Raw genomic sequence first — 8,800 nt, 5'->3', positions numbered from 1 at the left:
CCCCCACACCTCCTTCCCGCCGGGCGGGGGGGGCGGAAGGAGCAGAGAGGGAACACGGGCAAACCGGGGCATCCGTCTGTCTCTCCACGGGGACCAGACGTCAAGGAGCGTGAGCGAGGAGAGGGCAGAACCCCACCCCTCCCTCCCGGCCAGCGGGCGATGGCGAGGAGGAGACGGGGAGCCAACGAGGGGGAGCGAGGGCGGCGAGGCGGATCCCGGGTCGCCGCACACCAGAACGACCGGGCGGGCCCGACCGGCCCCGAGAGCGCACACAAGGGTGGGCGCGGAGCGGGCGCGGGAAGGGAGGGAGGCGCGGACCTCGATCCGGGAGACCGAGGCCGCCCGACCAGCGAACGCCGGCAGCGACCGGGAAGACCGACACCGGCGGGCCAAGCCGGCCGCCGACGCGACCCAACCGCCACCATCCGGGACGGCGGCGCGGGCACACGGGCGCAAGCAGGCCACCGCGCGGTGACGAGCAGAGAGAGGAAGAGCACGGAGAGGGCAGGGGAACCCGTGGCCGGGGGGGGGGAAAGGGCACCACACCGCACCCAAAGCGCGAGGGCACCGCATCACCGACACCCCGCCTGCCGGCCCGGCGGGCACGGGAGCGGCGGCGCGCACACACGGACGGGGAGGAGAGCCAGGCCCCTTCCCCGCCCGGAGGCGGCGCGCCGACGTCCACGGTCCAGCCGGCCAGCCGGCCGGGTCGCGCGTGGCACACACCCGAGCGGCCAGAAAGCCGAGGGTGACGCGCACAACGCAACGCACGCCACACGGCCACGGGGTTTTTCTCCGCCTCCCTCAGAAGCCGGCCCGAATTCACTCGCTCGCACGGACGCGGGGGCCGAGCGCACAACGACCCGCGCCACCGCGGACCGGCGGTGCCGGCAAGGGGTCGGGGGTCTGCGGCGACGACCCGTCGGCGACAAGTCACACCGGCCAACGGCGGCGGCCGGAGGCGGCGGCAGGGACCCCGGGAGGCGGGCGACACCAAACCCAACGCACGCGAGCACGCTCACGCGCGGACACCGCCGGCACAGAGCGGACGGGGCCAGGCACGGGAACCGGGGTCGCGACGGGCACGCGGCGGCGACACGCCGGGAGAGCACAACGCCCCGGATCCGGGACCGGGGCGGGGGACGAAGCCACACGGCTCGAGACGGAGGAGACGATGCGGGCAAGCCTCTGGCACGGCGAGCAGGAGGGAGGCGCGGGAACCCGGGACGACATCGCGCAGGCACGCGAGGCGGCGCCCAGCGGGAGGAGACACGTCACGCCGGCTTCGGGCCCCCGGACGGCCAACTCCCGAGCGAGGGACGCACGCGGGAATCTCACCGCCACCGCCCCCGTGGCGTACCGGCGGTCCCGCTGGCAGGAGCCCTCGCGTCGTGAGCAAAACCGATCCGGGAAGACCCTTCAAAAGCCACCGCCGCCGCGACGACGTGCCTCCCCCACACCGGGAGAGCAGCCTCACGAGCCGAGCGCCGTCCCCCCCACCAAGAGAACACACCACACACGCCCAACTCGACCGTCCGCCGGTGGCCGGCCACCAAGGCCAAACCGGTGAGGATCGCGGAAGGCTGATGCGGGTGAGGAGGGCATGCCGGAAGCCCAATAAGAGCAGCGGGGAGGGTCATCGGGTCGGGTCACCGGGGTGAGAGGCGAGCGAGCGAGCGAGCGGCCACCCCCCCCACGGGCGGGTGGCGCAGCCGCAAACCAGCGGGGAGGTGAGACCTTTCCGGGCACAGCCGGCACGCCAGGGAAACGAACGCGGGATCTCACCACCCCCAACTCCTGGGCGGTCCCGCGCAACGCCTGGGACACCGAGCCGGCCGACCAGCGGACCGGAAACCCCCACCGCGGCAGCGGCGGGCCCCCCCAAAAGAGGCCCGAGAGGGAAAAGGCAGCTCGCACACGCCTCAAAGACCCCGCGAGCGCCCGCGGAGCCACCCGCGCCAGCAGGGCCCCACCGCACCCATCCACACCGCCGGACACGGCACCCATCATCGACCGCCTCTTTTTCGGCCGCGTGAGCAAGGGCCCACACACACCGGGATCCTCGGCTCCGGAGGGCCAGAACCCCCCCGAGCGGCACACCACCACGGGCACGGCGGCCCCGGAACACCGCGGGGCCCGGCGCCCGGCACGGCGCCGTCGTCGCCAACGGGCGGCGGCCCACACAGACGCTCGGGAACAGCGTCGCCAGGGGCCGGAGGGGGAGGGGGACGGGACCCCCCAAAAACCCCACGGCACCCCAAGCACGAGGCCGGGAAGCCACACACCACACGCCCTCGCATCGCGACCCAGCACAGGCTCCAGGCTCCGCCACTCGACACACCGCGCGCGAGGCAGGGGCGGGGACGGATCGGGAACGTCCTCCACTCACCACACCAGACGACGGCCCGGGAGAGGCCCCGCGGGACCCTCCCCCAGCTCGGAGGGGGGAGGCGCGGGCACGCAGTTACCAACGCGGGCAGCCACTAACGCTCAAAAGCGGGACAGGGAGCGGCAGGGCCGCGGGAGCCCATCGGGGGCGGGCCCCCGCCAACCCGGCAGCGAACGCCGCCTCCCGAACGAGGATCGCTAGAGAACCTCTCCTCACTCTGAGGGTGGCCCGCACCCAACCCCGACGGGAACCCCGCCGGGACCAGCACACATCAAAGGCGTCCATCCTTCCCACCACGGGTGGCAGGGAGGGGTGGGGCGGGGGGGGGTCTGCGGCAGCAGCAACACCAACCCTGGTCGGTCGGCCTTGCCGTGCGGGGCCAGAGCAAAGTCGCGCACACGGGCGGGGAAGCCCGCACAGGCCCGGCTCGCCTCCCACTGCAACATCTCAGGTCCCCCGGTGCAACAAGAGCCAGGTGACACGGCAGGGAAGACAAGCCAGGACCAGGGCCGGCAGCTCATGCGGGGAAGCCACCCGCCCGGCGCAACAAGGGAAGAGCGCTCCTCCTCTGGGGAACCGCCTCGACCCCCCCCCAGCAGAGACGTCAATCTCTGCGATAACTTTTTTCTCACTCGCACAAGCCCCACAAACCCAAGGACGGCCGGGACACACCACGGGCAGCAGGCTGGCACAAGGCAACGGACAACGCCGGGATCGGGAACGACACCACCACTCAGCCTCAGGCACCTGAGAGAACCGACCGGGAGCGTTCCGGGAGCACCGCAAGAGGGCAGAGCGCGAGGCGCGGCTTTTCACACCACACAGCACGGGCAAGCACGGAGCACCGACCCTCCCTCTCCGCGGAGAGAGCCGACCCCCGTGCCGATAACGAGTCACGGGAAGAGAGGAGCAAGATCAGGGGCGCCCCCCCTCCTCCAGCGTGTACAAGTCCCCGACCTCACGGCGAGGGCAGGGAGAGCGCAGCCGGACCCGGTTGCCGCACCCCTGCCTCCCCGCACACCACCGGCGCCGGCACGGTGGGACGGTGAGGGCAGGGGCCCACGGGCAGAACGAGAAGAGCGGTCCCATTCGCCATGAATGTCCGTCCCTCGCCTGGCGCAGCTTAGGCCCGGGCCCGAAGGAGATCGCAACGTCACCACATCAATCACACCGAGGGGGCGGAGAAGACAGCCACACGGCACTCGGGAGGCGGTGGGGCCCAGGAAGCTCGGCTCCCGAGAGGGCCAACAGCCTGGGATAAAAGCGTAGCCAGGACAGACAACCTTTCGTGAGTAACGAGCGAGGTAAAAGGAAAAAAAAAAAAAAAAAAAAGAAAAAAAGGAAAAAAAAAACTTAAAAAAATAAAAAAATAAAAAAAGTACCACGGGCTTCAGCGTCCCTGGCGCTCGGGATTACCAGGACACCTCCACCGGGCACAGAGCCGAAAGAAGCTAGAGAGGAAAAAAAGAAAAAGAAAAAGAACCACGGACAGCGCTCGGGAGTAGCGCAGGTCAGCGGCCGACCAGGCCCGCCATCGGGAAGCGGCAGGTCGGGGGAGTTGGAGCTAGGGGCGATAGGGGGGAAAAAAAAAAAAAAAAAAAGCCACGGAGGTCGGACGAGCACGACGGCAGGACGGGGATGCCGCACACGCACAGGCAAGGCAAGGCAGGACTCGCCCCCCGCCTTTTCCTCCTCAAGCCGGCCACGGCGAGGGAAGCACACCGCGCGGGCCTACCTATGCACCCCAGGCAACCAACCACTCTCCTCCTCGGCGTGCCGAGGCAAGGGCCAGAATCCGGCACCGGGAGCGGGGGAGAGATCAAGGACGACGGGACTCACTCAGCCACCAACCAACCACCACCACCACCACCACCACCACCACACCCACGAGCCACCACAGGGGCAAGGCCTGCTCAGGGCAGCGGGAGCCCGGGGTGCGGGGGGAAGGGCAGGGGGACCCGGACCGGGAAGAGACGGGAAAGGCCCGGCACACAGCATCCGAGAGAGCCCCAAAAGACCCGCTGACAGCCACCGGGACACAGCATGCCAGCACCCTCCTGCAGGTACAAAATCCTCACGTCACCACGCCAAAACCAGCTGGTCACGCAGGGGCGACAACTCGCTGGCGACAGGGACCTCTCGGAAACCACATCGGGGACACCTGTCCCCAACACGTCCCCAACAGAGCCAGACACGGAACTCTCAGGGACAGCTGGTCGACCACATAAGGCGAAGACAGACGAAGAGAGAGGGCGGGAGCGGGGTCAGGGGACGCACCCGCCCCACTACCCCGGGTGCGCACGGGCTCACGGCACGAGCGGCACGGGGAGCCTTCCCCCGGCAGACGCGAGGCACCCACTCCGAGAGGCACCCAGCCACCACACCCACACCGCGCGGGGTCGGTGGTGAGCGCCCTGCCGCCAGCACGCACACACGCGGGACTCCCGGGCTCGGGTCCCCGACTCCCGAGGTGCTCCCTCCACCTCGACTTTTCCCCTACGCAGGGCCCACCGGGCAAGTCCCCGCCATCGCGCACACCGCAGACGGTAGGTAGGTAGGTCCCGGCCCCGAGGCTCGCCTCGGCCGTGCCCACGGCTCCTCGCGCCGGAGAAGTCTGTCCTCCGGCCTCCGGGGCCGTGGAGAAGGCCGTGGAGGAAGGCCACACGGGGCCGGCGACCCAGGCCCTCGCGCCCGGCACGCGCCAAGCGCTCACTCGGAGGTGACTCCGACGACCATCCTATGTCGGGGAGGGGCGGGGTGTAGGTCCCGGCCCCGAGGCTCGCCTCGGCCGTGCCCACGGCTCCTCCCGCCGCAGAGGTCTGGCCTCTGGCCTCCGGGGCCATGGAGGGAGACCACACGGGGCCGGCGACCCAGGCCCTCGCGCCCGGCACGCGCCAAGCGCTCACTCGGAGGTGACTCCGACGACCATCCTATGTCGGGGAGGGGGGGGGGGGTGTAGGTCCCGGCCCCGAGGCTCGCCTCGGCCGTGCCCACGGCTCCTCCCGCCGCAGAGGTCTGTCCTCCGGCCTCCGGGGCCGTGGAGGGAGACCACACGGGGCCGGCGACCCAGGCCCTCGCGCCCGGCACGCGCCAAGCGCTCACTCGGAGGTGACTCCGGGGAGGGGGGGTGGTCCGAGTCCGGGCCGGGACCGGCCCCACCACCTAGCGGCTCACCCGGGGACCCTTTCCCCCGACTCCCGAGACGTCCCTCGTACTCTCCTTCTTTCGCCCTCAAAGACCAGAGTCCAGGGAGGGGAGGAGGACAAGGCGTCGGGCCCAGACAGAACTACGGGAGGGGAGGAGGACAAGGCGTCGGGCCCAGACAGAACTACTGGTCGACCCGACCAAGCCGCCACCCCCGGCACAGACCGGGCACGGAAGAGAGAGCGGCGACTCACGGCCCCACCCCGCGCTCGCCTGCGGGCGCAAAGTCCGACAGAACAGCCGCCCCGGCGCCACAGCGACACCACGGCGACAGTCGCGCCCGGCACCCGGTAGAGGCCGGGCCTCCGCCCGGCTCGCTGCCGCCAGACCTCCTCCTTCACTCGCTCGCTCGGCTGAGAACGAGGGGACTGTCATATCAAGGCGGACGCCAGGGGGAGCACGACAACCGCCTTCCAACGACCGACTCCACCGAGCCGCCGTACCCCGGATCGGCGCGCGCCGGCCGGCTCTGAGCTCCGGAGACACAGAACACGGAAACGAATCGCCTCACTCCCCACCGCCACGCACCGAGAGGCACAACCTAGGTCAGGACCTGCAGCCGGGTCCTCTCTGCGACCTCACGAACGACACCAGAGCCACCAGAGACCTAGACCGAGATCGAGCCGCCGCCGCCGCCGCCGCCGCCGCCAGCGACCAAAGTGAAACCAGGAACCAGGACGGGAGTCGCCCGAACGGAGCGGCCCGAACCCGAGAACCGGGAAGCCGGGATCGGTCCCAAGCAGGAAGGGGCGGCAAAGACGGCAGGCCTGCACCACGAGAGAAAACGAACCGGCCACCCGCACGACCTCCGCCGCCCGTGGCAAGACCCCCACCCCCACCCAACATGGCCAGAAAAGGGCAAGTGAGCGCTCGTCCCACCGTCTGCCCGCCCGTCTTTTTTTTTTTTTTTTGGGGGGGGGGTGTTTGTACGTTTTGTTTTCTTTTTCCCCCAGATGGAAACCAGAAAGAAACAACAACAACAACAACAACAACAACAACAACAACAACAACAACAACAACAACAACAAAAAACTCCCAAAGATGGGTCGGCTCCAGCAAGAGACGAGCCCTCGGGAGGCACCCCGCTCACTTGTGAAAGTCCGCCGCCCGCCCGCCCCACAACACGCTCCCTCCCCCCGCCCCCACCCGCCCCCCCCCCCCCTTCACAGGCAGGGAAAGGGCAGGGGGAAGGCCAGAGAGAGGTTTCTTCTAACACAGAGAGGGTAGGTACACGTCACGCACACAGGTCTGGAAACCCACGGTGACAGCGCCATGGGAAGCGTGAGTCCACTCACCCATCACTAAATGACAGGAAAGCCAAACGAGAGCCGCTGGCTGGGCAGAAAAGGCCTTTGACAAAATTCAACATTCATTCATGCTAAAAGCTCTGGAGAAAATAGGAATAGAAGGAACATTTCTAAAAACAATAAAAGCCATTTATGACAGACCAATAGCCAATATTATACTTAATGGGGAAAAGCTACAACCAATTCTCCTAAAATCAGGAACAAGGCAAGGATGCCCACTGTCTCCACTCCTCTTCAATATAGTCCTAGAACCCTTAGCCAGGGCAATAAGGCAAGAAAAAGACATTAAAGGGATCCGCATAGGGAAAGAAAAAGTTAAACTATCCCTTTTTGCAGACGACATGATACTATACCTCCACGATCCCTAAAAGTCCATCCCGAATCTCTTAGAAATCATAACTCTCTTCGTCAAAATAGCAGGATACAAAATAAACCCACAAAAATCAGTTGCCTTCCTATACACTGATAATGTACAGGAAGAGAGGGAAATAAAGGGAGCAACCCCATTCACAATAACCTCCCGAAAAATAAAATATTTAGGAATTAACCTAACCAAAGATGTAAAAGAACTATTTAATGAGAACTATAAAAAGTTAAAGAAAGAAATTGCAGAAGACACTAGGAAATGGAAAGACCTCCCATGCTCCTGGATAGGCCGACTTAATATAGTAAAGATGGTAATACTTCCAAAACTAATATACAAATTCAACGCAATTCCTATTAAAATCCCAATGACGTACATCACTGAAATACAGAAAACAGTCCAAAAATTCATATGGAACAACAAAAGACCTAGAATAGCCAAAACAATTCTAGGGGATAAAGACAATATGGGAGGGCTATCCATGCCGAACTTCAAACTCTACTACAGAGCTATAATAACAAAGACAGCATGGTACTGGCACAAAAACAGACCCGAAGACCAATGGAACAGAATAGAAGATCCAGAAATAAATCCACAGGCCTACAGCCAGCTGATATTCGACAAAGGAGCCAAAGACATACAATGGAAGAAACACAGCCTCTTCAACCGCTGGTACTGGGAAAACTGGGCAGCCACATGCAGAAAACTAAAAGTGGACCCCAGCCTATCACCATGCACCAACATCAACTCAAAATGGATTAAAGACCTTAACATTAAACCTGAATCTCTGAAACTACTGCAGGACAGAGTAGGAGAGACACTTGAACTAATAGGCACAGGAAGGAACTTCCTGAACAGAGTCCCAGGGTCACAACAAATTGGAGAGAGACTCGACAAATGGGACTACCTTAAAATAAAAAAAAAAAAAAAAAAACAAAAACAAAAACAAAAAAACAGCTAGCCTTTTCTAATAGGCTCTGCCACTCTCTCTGGAGCAGGATTCGGGGCATGAGGCGATGAATCTGAACCCGACACACAGGTGTTGGAGGGTAGAGGCATCTTCACTCACATGCCTGTGGTGGAGGACCTGGACCCGAGTGTGGCGGTGCACAGTGGGTGTGGGTGTGTGTGTCTGTGACTCTGTGTGTGTGTGTCTGTGACTCTGTGTGTGTGTGTGTGTGTGTGTGTGTGTGTGTGTGTGTGTGTGTGTGTGTGTGTGTGCGCGCGGGGCTGGGGGGAGGGCAGGTAGGGAACCCTAGGAGGAAAGACAGGGAGAGACAGACGAGGGGCCCCGGCCCAAACAGAGTGGGGGGGGTCAGAGGGGCGATCCTATCTCCCGGGGGGGGGGGGGTGAAGCATGGTTAGAACCCACAGGCCCGGCGGGCGTACTTCTCTTTGGAGTTCGCACTGGGAACATATGCGGGCAGAAGCGCCCCAGCACACACATCGCATCGCAGACGGGTAGAGAGGCAGAGCCAGGGGGTCAGGCATGGTAAACACTCTATTCCGTCAACACACACACACACACACACACAC

The sequence above is a fragment of the Dipodomys merriami genome, unplaced genomic scaffold (genome assembly GCF_024711535.1).
Source record: "Dipodomys merriami isolate MVZ:Mamm:240054 unplaced genomic scaffold, mDipMer1.0.p SCAF_847, whole genome shotgun sequence".
NCBI lineage: Eukaryota > Metazoa > Chordata > Mammalia > Rodentia > Heteromyidae > Dipodomys > Dipodomys merriami.
This window is presented reverse-complemented; position numbering follows the sequence as displayed.